The sequence below is a fragment of the Haplochromis burtoni genome, unplaced genomic scaffold (assembly GCF_018398535.1).
Source record: "Haplochromis burtoni strain Fernald_Lab_line unplaced genomic scaffold, NCSU_Asbu1 Contig_18, whole genome shotgun sequence".
In the NCBI taxonomy this organism is placed as follows: Eukaryota; Metazoa; Chordata; class Actinopteri; order Cichliformes; family Cichlidae; genus Haplochromis; species Haplochromis burtoni.
In genome coordinates this window covers 1,933,783-1,950,326 of record NW_024582379.1, presented here as the reverse complement: position 1 = coordinate 1,950,326, position 16,544 = coordinate 1,933,783, and the positions used below count along the sequence as shown (strand labels likewise).

The window sequence follows — 16,544 nt, the reverse complement described above, 5'->3', positions numbered from 1 at the left end:
TTGCTGGTGTCTCCAATCTGCAGCGTGTACCTCAGGATAGAGCCCTGCTATGGTGTAAGATGCTGTTGCCAGCACACCTGTGTGTATATGTGGGTTCACTTTTCTGTCCCTGCAGTTGTGAGTGTGTCAGGTTGTAGGTGTGCACATGAAAACATCTCCTCATGTTACAGCAGTAATGGCTCTGCTAAAACATGTGTCTCCCACTCAGTGGTTCCAGGCTGCTGTGTAATACAGGCCCTGCAACTGACTCCACTGAAGGCTCGACACCTTCCTTAAAAAGGAGCTAACCTACTAATCAAATGAGTTTGAGCACTCTGATTAGACATTTAACATTTAAATACTGCATGACATGGATTTGGAAACATGACATCTACAGCATTAGACATCAGTCATAACCACTAGAGTCAAAAGCCTTCAGTTGTTTTGTTTATATTCATCCTCACATGTCTACTAATTCAGTTAGACTAAATCATCGTTTCCATCTACAACAGTTCATATTTGGCAGCATGGAATTGTTCTGGTCCCCCTCTGCTCTTCCAAACACATGCAAGAGAAGGCAACAGTAAGATACCTCCCGCAGAACACAACAAGCATCACTGGCAACGGATATGTCATTAATAACCCAGGGTTGCAAAAAGGCTTGCACATGTGCGGCAACTGTAGGCAGGATTAAGCGACATAAATAGTCTGCCTTTTGTACGCAAGATTTGCACAGAAGGGTATAAGCTAAGCGGCCACTTGATGTGGGTTTGCAATGATATCAGCTGCTATCAGCTGATCTACCAGGACAGTGGCAGACTGCCTTTGAGTTTGTAGTCTATCTATAACAGAATGTTCATTTTTGTCAGTCTGGGTCCATGATTAATATAATTCATAAAAACAAGAAGCTAACAGAGGTCAACGGCAGAGACTTCAGATGAGAATTTCATTTCACTGTATATACGTAACCAGGACTACCGTGTTTTGTTGCATTACCAGCTGCTTCTAATTTAGGTCTTTATTTTTATATATCAATTCAGTCATGTATATGTTGATAGCATAAAGTATCAGTAACAATCAACTATGTACATGGTCTCCTTATCCTTTGTTGCACACTTTCACACCATCTTGTGTGATAGATAAGTCATCTGTATCTTGTAGTGTGGCCAGAACAACACAAAAAAAAAAAGGTTTTGACTTAATACCATTTTACCTTCAGTTGTTTAGTGTTTATATTCATCCTCACATATCTACTAATTCAGTTAGACTAAATCATTCCTCCTTGTATGTGGCCAGGACAGCCTATAGACGCACTCGTATCTCTCTCCATTTTTACCAGCAGCAGTTTGTAGGTCTGCCTGCCACATTCACCAAAACAGAAATCTGAATGTATCTGAACCTCAGGGGCCACCTGACAGAAAGCTTTTTTGATAGCAACCTTGCTGAGGTTACCACTGCACTGGATATTTGGTTTGATTCAATTTCCTAATAGACTAGCAAGTGATTATGTAAACAAGAAGGGAGCTTGTGAACCTTGAGTAAGATGTTTTGGGTCAAGCTTAATGTAGAGCTATTTATGAAGGACATGTTATCACTATCTTTGTGTTGCCCTAGGCAAACTTTGAATTTCAGACAAACATGAAACCGTGTCCATTTACTGCCGTCCTTTTTAGGCATGTACACTAGATACATTGTGGGTTATTTTAGTCAGAACAGTTTACTCCAGCTTTAAATCTTTGTATTTCCAGAAAAATCCTAGTGATATGAATGATTTTTCTCTTACCAGCACTTGTAAGCCAACTTTTGTTGGTAGGGAGGGCTGATCACACTTCTACAATCCCTGTGTGCACACAAACGAAACACAAATAAATCAGTCTTCACTTTACAAAAGCATATTTAAAGGCACTTTAAATTTTAGCATTTTGTTTTTTGTAATCCAGACAGCCAAATATGCCAAGGACAGCACCATTTTAAGACATCTAGGAACTGAAGGGTGTGGATGTACAGAATCTCACCTGTAAAGATGGAAAATTAAGCTCAAATAAAAATCCTTTATATAAACATAACACATGGGTGTTTCTATTTCTTCATCTCTAAGAAAAACACAGCCTCAAAAAACGGTAATTTAAACTGGATTCATTTCACACAGCGTCCATTTTTATTACCCCCCTATAAACCATTCCAGCCTTATGGTTACAGAGAGAAACAGGGTGTGCACGTGTGTGTGTGCAGAGAGAGACAGTATACAGCTTACTCTGTGCGTCTGTGGCCTTTTCTACATACAGTATCCCCCACAGTCAGAACAACCACTTGACAAAGAGGTCACTTCACGTTAGGTGTTAAAAAGGCCAGACTGCTCATAAATCAAAGCTTCTACAAACTTAAATGCATTTCTCAAGCAAGCAGTGGAAAAAGTTTGAAATTCACTCCAATAAAGGTTAATGACAAAGATAAAGATGCAGGTATTTGCTGTGGGTCAAAAATATTAAGAATGAAGATAAAGTCTACCTTTAAGCTTTCTAGCCTTGTCATGGCTTAAGCCTTATCCAGATTAAAATAAAGTGTATTTTCAAATATACCTTTAAAGATGCCACACCAAATTTCTTATTATAATTATTATTGTGACAAATAAACCATGTGTTTGTTTGCAGAGCCAAGAGACAGAAGATAACGAATAGTAATGATCACTGCATCGATAAAATATGACTACTTAACCCAAGCCCAGGCTCGACTTCAAGAGACGGAGATTTATGGAGTAAAAATTAATTGGGTAGACTCATATTTTGGCAGCTGTTCTCTCTAAAGACAGACAGCATTTGTTTAAAACAGGCTGAGCTGAGACTGGATATCGGCTTAGGGCAAAACCAAATAAAATGAGAATATCTGTACAAGTTGGACCAAGGACGTCTTTGTTTACACCATATTTTATCAAATAAAATAATTATATCTGTTTCGGCTTGACATGACCTGAACAGTGAAGGAAAATAACTCATAGCATGACATGAGCACTTTCCAACCTCTTCAAAAATGTCAGCATTAATATTACGATGTGAGGATCCAGTGTGCGTTAACCCCAGGGTTAATACCTGAGCTCACCTGCAGCAGCCAACGATTTTACCGAATGAGGAAAATATCTTCAGAGAGTCTCTGATGTGAGGTATGTGAAAAGCAGAAAATGCCACTGTGGGTGTCAGTTTGCAGTTCAGCCTTCAGGTATCAAAAAGCAGGCGTGTTATGGCGAGGGCCAGGCTGTGTGCCAGACGGTTGTTTCTAAAAAGGATCAGTGAGGAGGATTACTGCTCAAATCCCTTCTTTCACTGAGTTCCTACAAACTGTTATTTCACTCTCTGCTTTACAATAGGCAATGAAAACACTGACAGGTAGGGTGACTTGAGAATGGCAGCACCAGAAAGCAAAAGTTTTACTGAAAAGCATGTTTTCCCATCCACTTAAAACGTGAGACATAAGAAAAAGATGTGACTTGGTAACTGTGAATGTGGTGCAATCGAATTGCAGCATATTTATATTGGAACTGATATAAAGCCATAAATAAAAAAGGGTGAGGTACATGCCTCATGTTCAGACAAATTCAGCTGACGTATATACCTCAGGTTTGCATGCCATGATAATCATCACAATATTCAGCATTTCAAAGAACTTTACTCATTAAAAAAGACTAAAGCAGTCGTGTGAAAAACTGAAACGTTGTGTCTTATCATAATGCCACAATCTTCCCAGGAGTGGACGTCCCAGCAAATTCGCCCCAACATGAGATTATGAAATATTTAGACACATTAACAAAAAAAAAAAAAAACCCAAACGAACTCTTCAGACTTCAATTAGCATGCTAAGCATTAAAGTTCATTCAGTGTGGCTTGTTTGACAGGATAGCCAGAAGAAAGCTTCTTCTTTTTCTAAAAAAGAACAACACACTGGCTTAGGTTTGCAAAGTTGATTTTAAACAAACCATTTTTGCGCTGTCTGTTAAGTGGACAAAGGACAGATGACACCGAAGTGGAGATGTCTGACTATGCACAGTCCAATGTTTGACAAAAAACCCCAAACCAAAACAAAAACAACACAGTGTATCAGCACAAACATCTCATACCAACTCTCAAGCACGATGGAGGAACAGTGAAGATTTGGGTTTCTTTTGAAGCCACAGGACCTGGGCAACTTGCAGTTATCAGGCTGGTCACAAACTTCTCTAATATGAAAGTATTATCTATATTGTCTATACCAAAGAGGCCATCTGTCTAAAAGCAACAGCACAGCAGCAAATCTATGACAGAATGACTGAAAAAGAAAAGAATCAAGCTGCTGCGATGATTGAGTCAGAGTCCAGACCTCAATTTGACCTAAATGCTCATACTGGATGTGAAGGGAGCCTTGCCTGTCTGAAAACCTCAGTGAACTGAAACAATGATGTGGGTAAAGATTCCTCCACAATGATGTGACAGACTGAAAGTCCTAAATGTTTATTTCAAGTTGTTGAGGATGTTTCTACAAGCTATTGTAAATCTTAGGGTGCACTTCTTTTTTGAGTGCTCTGAAAACGTTATTTTCCATAGGTCTGTATATAGACGTAAACTTCTCTGCAGACCTGCTGCTTATTTTTGAGTAAACTATAGCATTGATGCTGAAATAAATCAATTCTATTATGGAAAAAAATGCATTTATAGTATTGTGGCCAGTATTCAATTCTAAAATTGTCATAAAATCTATTCCAATCTGAAACCATTAAACATACCACCCACACTCCAACATCGGCAGAGCTTAACAATGCGGCCACAGAGAATTTAGTAAAACCTAAAAAGCCATTAAAAGAAAACACATGATCAAATTCATGTGAGTCCATAAATAGTCAAATTTCTGAACAGAAGATTTATTCATACTTTTGGCTAATGTGGCAATCACTCAGCAAGCCTGGCCATTTAACCCTAAAGTCACACATTACTGCTGAGAGGCACTTCTGTTGGCTGGTTTCTTTCTCTCTCATATACAGACATTTACATTTTGCTCTGTATTTTCTGTAACCTAGCTAGTATGGAAACTATCAATTCATTTATTAGCCATAAAGGCATTAAAAAGCGACGCTTGGGAACGAGACAGAACTTATAAATGCCAATTTTTTTCAAGTAATTTTCAAACTAGACTCAGTGGAAAGTCGGAGATTTAGTGAGTAGGCGATCAAAGTGATACTATGGAGGACAGACTATTTTACCCAGCTAGAAAACAGATCTTGCACACAGACAGGTTTGCATGCCACTTTAAAATTGCTCTGTATCAATGCACATAACTCTTTAAATCCAAAGAGTTATGTGAAGTGCAACACAATGTCAAGGATGTTCATATTTTTTGTTTCTTCTTTTTTTTTTTAAAAAAATTCTTTGATGAAAAGCATTCTCAAGATCCGTTTATGAGACAATAGCAATATCAGCGCCAAACATGGAGCTTTAATTTTCTTGGGCAAGCCAACTCCAATAAAATCCAGGCAGCCATATTTTGCAACTCGACCTCAGCTGAACTATCCCCCCTTCAAACAAACATTTTAAAATGTACTGTTTCCATATCTCTATAACATGTTATTACTGAAAATATTTATACTTCTTCTGGCAGATGACAGTCTGACATTGACTGACAGGATTTACCTTTATTCTTCAATAAAGTGTAGACCACCTTGCTTGCAACACATGCCAGAAACTGTAGAGTGTGTTTGTATAAGTTTGACTGACACATTCACTATGGCAACTGACGTGATTTGTTTCCCCAGAAAACACCCCCAGAGGTGCGAAGTACAGTATAGAGCCGTGAACAGGTTAGACCTGTGTGTCTGCAGATGCATGCGTATGTGTGAGAAGGTCACTGCAAATTGAATTTTAGGAGGTGTCTGAGATACAGAACAGCAGTTTGAAGGATATGACTCATTACTGCCTCAATAGACCCCTCAGTGTTTAGCCGCAACTTGGAGAAGCAAGGGAAAAAAATCTACTTACCAGCCAGGTTACCAAATCTTTCCCACCTGTTAGCTCTGAAACTTTTTAAAAAAAAATTTCATTTCAACATTGTGAGGCAAAAAGATGTCGTATGCAAAGGAAACTTTAAAAATTAAATGCATCAAATTCACTGTCTATTATGATTAAGTGCATTTTTTTCAGTACATAATATGAACAGCTGAGTCTGTTTGGATAATTAAATTGTCCCATTTATAGTTTTACACCAGATTCTTGACTTTTTCCAGGACAGATGGTTTAAATGTCAGATGGGTTGTGCGCCATAGACTAACCAGTCTCTCTGTGGAAGTCTTTAAAACAATTAGGAACATTATTCCGAATCCATACCAAATCCCATGAGGGAGACATCTGTGTGATCACAAATGATTTTTGCAGCAGAACATAGAGCCAGAATGAAAACAACTGTCTTCAGCAAGAAGAACAGCGCAACAACAGAGTGTATAACACTGATCAACCTCATCAAGTCAGAATTCCAAAAAGGAAAATGACTTAAAATCTGTCCAGAGAGCCTGAGAACGGTTAAACTCAGACTTAACTTTTGTGATCTCATCTCATCTCTGATCTACTGTAGGCTGGATATATGATTACCTACATAGAAATTGCTTTTTTAGAAATAAAACCCAAAGCTTTGAAATATTTACAAAAGCAAGCAGGTTAAAGTTGGGGAAAAAAAAAAACAGAGGCTGATATTCAGTATTGTCAGAAAAATCTTGATGTTTACAGATGTTTGCCTTTGAAAGTTAACTCACTGTTTAAAATCAACTTTGAGCATTTAGAGGTTTTTTAGCTCTTGTACTCACACCCTGCTATTCTAACGTCATCTGACAAAGGAAAAAGATGAGAAATTATTTTCCAGTATCACAGAATGTTTTTCAGAGCTTTTATCCATTTCTCTCATTTTCCATGTGTTCTTCCATGGAAACCCTGTTTTTATTTTAAGCTGGTGCCTTGCTAAAAGAGCTGTGATGTGGAGCTTTTACTTGCAAAACAATGACTGAAAGATCCAAACTGTTAAAAATTCAGCAACAGCATCATCCTGCTGGTAAATCTTATCAGACGTCGCTTCTCTTTTTGTCTTCTCTACGCCTCTTTAAACACAACAAAAACAACAACCACAGTGATATACAACACCACAGTGCACCCACTGCAAAATAAATACATTCACTGCTGAGTTCAAAATGCCCATAGTGACTCTAGGCTATGCCGACTGGGTCAATTGATTTTAAAAGAATTTTAAGCTCTAGAACCAAGTATTTTTAAGATTAGTTTAAAGAAAATGCACTGCTTTACTCCTGCTACCAATGTTTTGGCTTATTTCCACATAATATAAAATAACTTGCTTTTCAATATCTCTGTTTGGATGTCTTACTGTAATATACAAACATCTTATGTGTGTCCCCAAACAGATTTTGAGCCACCAAATTTGGCACACACGCGCATCTTCAGCCCCTGGAGGTTCTTATCTATATCAAAAAATATAATGTCATCATTTAACCTAGCAACCACTAACCAATGGGCTATAGTGACCCACTTGTAACATTTACGCAGCTATAACACCCCATGAAAACATTGCATCTTTTTTTAATTTTATTTCACAGCATTAATGTCTAATTTACATCTCCACATCTCATATTATCATGTCATCACGTTCCCTACCAACATCCTTACAATTGAATAAAATTTAATTTAATTCATTTTGTTTTTTTCAGATAGTGCCAAATAACAACAACAGTCGACCCAACGATTATAATAAAATGATATTGATAAAGACTGTAACATGGGCGTGTAGTACTTTATCCAATATGAGATCCATTCCCATAAAGCCCTCGTGCTAGAATGTGAAAAAGAACAGACACACTGTGACAGTGTCTAATGCTTAACTTTGCTGTTTTTGCTGAACCTTCTACATATGTTTACAAGTATACAACAATGTGTTATGGGCAGGGTTAGAAGACGTACTAAGAAAAAACAGACACACAAGAAGACAGAAAAACAACACTGAGAGGTAAGAAGAGGGGCACAGTAAGCAGAAACACGCAAAACTAATTCATAAGGGATGAAAACCAATCTTGCAGGAGAGCCACTTTACCTTGAGAAGGCCTTGTGGCAACAAAGAGCACCCACAGCCTCCAGATTATCCTTAATTTCCTGCAGCAGAAGGCCTGGCTATGGCAAGTTTTCATTGCTTAATTACATACATTTGCACAGGGTCAGAGAAAGGTTTGGAATGAGTTCCTGGGACCCTGCATGGCACAGCAGCATCCCTGCCAAAAGGGATATGAAAAAGCCCAACAGAAATCTCTGTGAAAAACAATACAGTGCTGGTGATTTTCATACTGTACAAGTAAGATATGTAAAGTCATGTGTTAGCCTGATATATATTGACCACTTTACATGTTTATATAGATTGTTATAGTGATGGAAGGCTTCTAAGAGAGAAAAATACAGACCAGCATAATGCAAAGCAGAGAAAATGATCCCAAATCTAGTCTACAAACTTCTTGGAAGTGCAACAAAGATTGTGGACATTTCTGAGTAACATGCTACTACGTAGGCATTTTAATTATTTAAGTCAGTCATTCAAAGCATTCATTGTTTTACCAGCTGTGTGTTACAGTTTCTATTTAGATTTTATTTGACATCCATCACCTGCCTCTGTTAAGTTTACATTCACCCAAAGGAACCTCTCACATTTGTATGTGCCAGTCTGAGCTTATTAAACCTTAAAACAGAAGTTTGGTCAAACTGATTGTTTTACTTTACATGTGTGCATTCCTTATTTCTAAACCATTTTTGTTCAGATGTCAAACAACATATGTAGCTAAGTCAAGTTCCTGGCACCGAAGCGTTTCTTATAGAACTAAATATCACTGACAAAGTAAACACTACACGAGTCAAGTATGAACAGGTGTCGCTCAAATAAACGACTTTATAAATGGCATATTGTACACAATAATGTAAAGTATCACTAGCATCTCGAGATTTTTTCAGTTCTAGTACTGACAGTGAAAGCAACTTCCTTAACACTGTTTTACATTTCAGAAAAACACACAAAGCAGGAAGAGCAGGTCTTTAAATCCACACTTTACAAGCACATTAACAAAGTAATACTCTTTTTTTTTTTAAATTACACTGGCAGAAGAGAGAATGATTCCTAATGTGTTGCATCAGCTAGAAAGGAGACTGTCTAATGTCTCTGTAATGTCTGAGTAAGAAACCATTCTAGCTGGCTGTCATGAGTCCGCTTACTTCTACATTTCTAAATCACAGGCCATGTTTGAGGTTGAGGAACGATTGGCAAACGTTTGCCTGAAAAGTTCTCACGCCAGTTTCTAAAGGTCATCCTTTCCCTCTCAAAATGATCTTAAGTTTCAGATTTCCTGCCCGTCATATCCTATTACAGTTTAATAACTGCAGGGAGCAGCCTTTGAAGAAAAAATATCTGACTCTGAGTTTCAGTACGAGTGACAACACTGTCATGATTTTTTTTTTTGGTCAATTGTTTGTTAACGAATTAAACTCAAATAGTAATCCAACACAAATATTTAAACTTTTACCTTCAAAAGAAAAAAACAACAACACTAATTTGTCATATGAAATTGCCCACTAATTCATACATATCATATTACCTGTGTTCCACATCAGACCTTCTTAGACAACAAAGGACAGTCATATCGGGTGGATTTTGCTGCCCTACCGCCACCTCGCATCCAGGTGGCCGCAGACCTCGTAAATGGCTCCAGACGCATGGACTCTGTCCACCATCTGAAAATGATTAGGACTTTGCCTTGCTGATATCCTGCTACAGCCTGCGGACTCAATTGCTGCAACACATTTTCATATGCAAAGAAACCAAACATGCCACCCAAAAGTTCCTCCATCCTTGCCGGGGATGTAAATCAGGAGCAAGCAACAGCATTCAGTTGCGTTTCTGAACAAGGACAGGGGCTTGCACTGTGCTACAGAGCAGATGACCATTAGACAAGCAGCCTAGAAAATTTAAAGTAGAAAGTCACACCAAATGATTTTAGTTTACTGACTTTTGATATTTGTGTTATACATAGTTAAGTTACAGCAATGTGTGTGTGCACAGTATAAAGTTAAAACATATATTGTATGCATATACTACGTTATTGTCCATTACCTTAAGAATTTTCTTGCTTTGCCATTTGTCTTCATCTTTATTTCTCTTTTTTCCTCTCTCACTCACACAGTCTCTTTCCTCCGTCCCTCTCCTCCACTCTGATATCTGATAGTGATTACAGCACAGCCTAAAAACACAAACTAAACTCTCCATTATTGAGCGACTTTGTATCACTGACATAATTTGTTCATCTGCATGTACAATTAACGGACACATGCACAGGCCCCTTTAGGTTTATCCCCTACAAAAAGACGCTCAGGCACATGAACATGGTAACACACACACACACACACACACACACACACACACACACACACACACACACACACACCTTAATCATGCAATTGCATGCACTCTCTAACTCCTTCCACCCTTATAAACCCGTTTCAAGCACGACCCTCATCCTGTCCTACCCCATGTCCCCACCCCCCTCCATCCCTCAGCCAGTCCCCTGGAACAGAACAGTCACGGCTGTGTGCACTGTTGATTAGCTAGAACCTGAACCTGGGGGAAACACTGGAAAGCTCAGTGTGCTTTATTGTGTTTCTCTTTCGGACAAAGGCAGTCTCTGACAACTTGGCTTTCCCCCGTCCTATTACCTTATCTTTTACTAATGTAACCCTAACATTAAGGCAACTTTCATTCCTACTAAGAGTCCTTTTTCTTTAACACAGTGTGGCCAAGATTTAGTGGAGAAAGGTAGAGATGAACAGAGCTGAGCTTCCAAGATTTGAGCCCTGGTGGAACAAGTGTGGATGTGTACAGCGGTCTCGGGTTGTAATTTTGGAGTGTTATGTGGTGACTTTTGGGCACGCAGGCAAGGGTGTGTGCATGAGGTTATTTGTTATGGCTAATTCCTTAATCCCACAACATGTGCCTGAAACCTGCAACAGATGCCTCTAAGGCGAAACTTGCAAGCGCACACAAGCATGCACACACACTTGCCGCACACACACCCACACATGCACACAGAAGAAAACACATTGCATTGCTATCATTACTAGAAGCCCTGTGCAGAATGTCTGCTGCGGCCGGTTTTGCAGAACCAGGAGATCTGCAGGAGCAAGGTTTAGAGAACAGGACGCCCTCCTAGCCAGTAAGCTTTCAAAAAAAAAAAAAAGTAAAGAAGTCTTCTCTACAGGACTTACAGGAACCACACAAACTTGCTTATGTCTGTCTGCCTCCTGATTTCTGTCACACTTCTGTCTGCTGCTTATTAAACTAAGTTTGTTGGCAGCAATACAGTGACTCCCAAAGCTATAATAGATACCAGTCATCTAGACGAAGCCAGGTGAACTGTGACTTTGTTTTTGTGAAATCTAGGATCTTTTAAAATTGTATAAAATAAGTTATGTGAGAACTGCTGGAACTTAATCATTTACAGTACTGTTGAATTTTGTAAAATTAGGTCATACAGTGGTTTAAAAGCTCTGAAGCATAAAGCTCATGGTGAAACAAGTGCTTGTTTTTGTTATTGTTGTAGAATATCATTTATTATTGTAATAAAACAGGTTAATTTTATATATATATGATGTCCATCACCTTGCCTCTGCACAGGACATTTTAAGCCTCAACTGAATGTCATGCCACTAGCAGGTCTTATGTCACCCATTACTAGAAACAGCATAAAGAAGCAGCAGAAAGCTGGCTGAGAACAAGTACGAACTGTGTGCCTTAAACGATATTGTATCACAGCAAGGTAGGACTGCAGGGTATGCAGTCCCCCCCTACAGGAAGCTCAATGGACATGGTTCAGGGGTTATGGCTTGTAAAAACACTGCTCCCAGCGTATTACTTTGAATATAAAATCAGTGAGCATGTGAAACAGATTAGTGCACATGCATGCACCCTGTTTGGTTCATCTAAAGATGTCAATGTATGCCTTTGTTTGAAAGAGAATCTACTATATGTGAGCAGAAAGAGCATCCTAAGAAAGACCAAGAATGGTGAGAGAGAGAGAAAAAACAGAGTATTCAGAAGATGACACTGTGCAGAAATAAAAAGGCAACAATATCAGAAAAAGAAATTCATGGGCACATGACTGATGTTTCCTGCACAAGGTCCTAATGCTATGCAGTCATCCTAATGCTGTGTAGTCATCTGCTTGATAGTTTGGTCTGCGACCTATAGAGGCCTGTTACGGACATCTGGTCTCTCTTGGACTCTCTTACTCCAAATTTCCTCAGCATTTTGGAGCTTGCTGCCTCTTAATCTGGCAGAGCTGGTTCAGTGTTGGCCATCTGGTCAGTTCTGTTTTTATATCACCTTATTAAATCTACAAACAACAGCAACCCAGCTACAGTGCTATCTGCTATATTACGATCTTTACGTTTTCCTCATATTTTTCATCCACTCACTTCCTGTTACTGACCTCTCACTAAACTCCCTGTAAGCCTCTAAAGACACCAAACAAAAGACTAGATAACAGAGTAAATATCTCGTTCATATTCAGCTCACCAGCAGATGTCAGTGAGCAACAGATTTCCCAGTGGCTGCTGTTATCAATGCGTTGATTCAATAAGCATTACGCTGTTACACAGAACACAACACAAAGACTCCCATAGGCCTGCTTCATATTGTAATTGCCTTTTGAGGTGGATATGAATAAATCCACCGGACATGCAAGTGAAGAAACAGACCCCCATGAGATTTGATTTCACATGCATCAGATTCAATATCTCAGAGGTTTAATTCAATTCGGCATCAATCAGATTTAATTTCTCTGGAATAATGACTTTGGAAAACATATTGATGAGCCTATCATGAATTTATGTCTCATGGGGAGGCAGTGTTTGCACAGACAACATGGATGCAATTTCAGTCAGGAGGGTATCGATGATGCCACACAAAACAGTTCAGTGTGCAGCAGCACATTTTGCACTTATCTGTTGAGGCCAAAAATAGAGAAAGATAGCGGAAAAGACAGAAGAAGACATGGTGAAAAGAGAATAATAACAACCAGTGACTTTTGAGTTTGATTATACACATTATTGCCACTCCTTTGCCAAAGACACATCTGCATGAATCAAAGAAAACCATTTATCATTCCAGACCTAAATGCATTTGTGTGGAGTACTGGACAACACAGTGAAGACTAAGTGGGTTAAATAGGGGGAGAAAACAAAGAGAGACAAAGAGACAACTGCATACGGCCTTCTGCCTCAGTCACTTTCAGCTGTAACTCCCGTCTGTCAGTCTCTGCGAAACTAAAGTAACGTGAGATTCAAATCCTTCAGATTCTGTTCACTTTGTTATGTCTGAACATGTGGAAATAAACACAGTACGCAGAACTGCTCATGTGTTTTACATATCCTGCCTGGAAGATAGGAAGTCAAAGTTTTTCCATCACTCGGCCTGACCTTTAACCTCTCTGGCATTTCTTAAAAAATTAACAGCACAGCCACAGCTTGAAGTAATTTCTCTCACTGAAAATATCTGAAACAACAACAACCACAAACTGACGCTTGATGCCACTGTCGATAAATTAACCCATTTTCACTCAAACTCCAAGAGAAATCGATATTCAGGACCAGGTTTGGGTCTTAATAACGGCTTCAGGAAATCTCAATAAAGGCATCTCCTAAAACTTAACAAAGATACTTGCTATCAGGCAAATATTTCTTTCACTGCGGATGGAATGGCACCTCAAAGGAGGTACCATGGAAATTGAGGTCTTAGGTTTTTGGGGGCAAGAGGGATGAAATTGTCCCAAAGTGAATCCAGATGTTTATCATTCTATCCTCAGACCTCTTTACCCCCTCCCAGTTCCCCACTCATCACTCCATCATTTCTCTCTTGTTTTTTTCCCTTCGAGTGAACTACAGGTCTAGTGATTACTTTGGTTAGAGCAGAGCCAAACCAAACACAAGAAGACAGTTGTGGTCTACAAAATAGAGAACAGCTTGAAAGTTCAAAGCAAAAAACTATATGATTTAAAGCATCCTCGGGGCTCAACCTGTTTATGTTTGGGATCAGGGCTTTTTTGCAAGAACAATATACTATTCTCACTTAGCAATTAAAAGAGGTCCTTGTACTTTTTCAGACAAGACTAGAAGTCACCAAACGTCACGTCTGTAAAGATTGCACATGCCAAAAAACAGAAAAGAAACTAGCGGAGTCGAGCTGTAGGACCTGCAGTGAAAGAAAATACCCAAATAATGAGATCAGAATCTGGCTGGTAGTATGTTTTATCATACTCCCTGTGGGAAACAGGCCTAATAAATCATAATTTAAACATTTTCATACCGTCACTCTATGTGGCTGTGTTATATTGTCCACCGGCTTTATTTTAGCCACAAAGTCCATCGCACAGTGAATTGCTGATCTCGCCTTTGGGTCATGGAAATATCTCTTTAGTAAGCCCAAGGCTGGGGTATTATAGGTATTCCTTTTAAAAAGACTATACCAGGTCATCACATTAATCAAAGTAAAGAAAAAGGGCAACACCGGAGGAGGAGTGGCTGAATTCTGCGGCCTGTGTGAATTACAGAGCACAGGGGCAGAATGACTCCATCATGACATCAGGAGAGGTTATTTTTTTAAAAGGTCCACCCTGAGGGGCAGCAGAGTGGTAATGAAGATAATGATACTGTGCAGCTGAATGACCTTTTTGTTAAAACGATATCTCTGACATTAACACAAATTCACCCTGTATTATATACAGTAGTCGAACACCCAATCTAACTACATTCTTCTAACACCTACTCATTCTCTTCTACCTGGAAAAACATGAAAATTCATTGTTCAGGGTTGTCCATGACAACTGGACGCCCACATGATTTACATGTAGACGTTTCAGTCTTCATAGAGCCCAACACAGAAGCTCAAACTTATCAGGTCATTGTCCCACTCTGTCCCAAACTTACACGTGCTTACAAAGCATTCTTTTTGATACCTCTCTTTCACTCACTTGTACTCACACACATGCACGCACACACTCGAGAATAGAGTTTGATGCCTGCTGGTTCGATCAGTGTCTACCTCATCTGTAATGCAATCATCTACATTTAACTCAGCGGGGAAATTTCCTGTCAGATAATATCTTGTTATCTGCAGTTCAAGACGAGCACTGACGAGGGAGGCATTCAGATGCAACATCTAGTCACTTCAGCTGAGAACAAATTTGAGCTTGCAATGGCCGCCTGGCAATTTCAGAGATGTGTGTTTTGTTTTGGGGGGTTTTAACCTGTAAAATAATAACTTCCTTCTCACTTGTCCTGCCAAAAGTTTTTATGACAGATTGAGATTGTGGCACTTCACTCTATGTATTCTGTGGCAATGACAAACATAATAGAACAGTTTGGAAATAATAACATGTAATAGCATTGTCCAGTTCTTGAAACAAAACAAAATAAATCTACACACCTTTCTTTATTACTACTCACTACTTTATAACTTTATTTGCCTCCTGTGGATGACACACAACTTCACACAGCACTTTCACAAAGCTCTCACAACCTCTCCCCTCATTAGCAGCTGAATGCATGAACAGAAGTTGACATTCACACCTTTGAACAACACTTGACGAGGAATTTCAAGACGTCAATAAAGATCCGGTTTCAACAACACTTAAGTATTAAACACATATCATAAATGTTAAACTGGCCAGCACGACGCTTGTTATCATCAAGGTAGCAGCTATGGCTAATAATAAAACAATGTTAATGCTGGAGTTAGACTCTCTTAAGGTTCCAGACAGAAGCAGAGAAAAGTTTAGCTTGAATCGTCAGAAACGGTGGCAGCCTGCCTTACTTAGAGCAACAAAATATGGTGCTTAGTCACCAGAAGCACAGCAAGACCTAAGATAAACATTTAGCACGGCCTAAGAGAGTTTTAAAATATATTTAAAAAATAAACTTTGAAGTTTTATTATTATTTCAGGATTTTTGCATCACATCAGACAGTTTGGATAGGACCTTGGCATTTTTCTTGCCAAAAGCACTATCTTAGTAAAATAGTAAATTTACCTGACCAAAAAATTATATAGATTACTTACACAGGATTCACAGTGTGCAGTCGCATGATCAAATTTTGCAAGGCACGCCTTGCATAAGACTTCTTAATGTGGGAAAGCTTTTTAGCAATTTTAATATCCTTGAAAGGAAATGAAGAAAATAAAAAACACACTCTTTTAAAACATTATTCAACTTTGTCAAATGTTCTGTGACATCAATAAACATCTTACAATAAGCTCCGTCTGGTGTGTTGCTAAATTATGCCTGCACCCAGTATGGACCACAGATGTTAAAGGAAAACTGATGAGGTTGTCTAAGTAAGCAGTTTTTGGTTAGATAACAGAATTTAAAAAAAAGATAATTTACATACACAGTGCACTGAGGTCTGCTGACATTCAGTGTTAGTATGGCTTGTGATGCTCTGTAAGAAAAAAACCCAAAGTGTGATGTGTG

At 38.8% G+C, this 16,544-nt stretch overlaps 1 protein-coding gene across 3 annotated transcripts in view; it reads right to left on the bottom strand.

The window, feature by feature from the left end:
* bmpr1ba (bone morphogenetic protein receptor, type IBa) overlaps window positions 1-16,544 on the bottom strand; it is a 66,035-nt gene that overhangs the window by 42,286 nt on the left and 7,205 nt on the right. For 2 of the 3 annotated variants that reach the window (XM_005916214.3, XM_042218352.1), the window contains exon 2: window positions 1,763-1,819. The exons of the other annotated variant lie outside the window; for it this stretch is intronic. The gene's annotated coding sequence lies outside the window, so the exon portion shown is untranslated. The remainder of the gene's footprint in view (window positions 1-1,762; window positions 1,820-16,544) is intronic. 3 annotated transcript variants of the gene reach the window in all.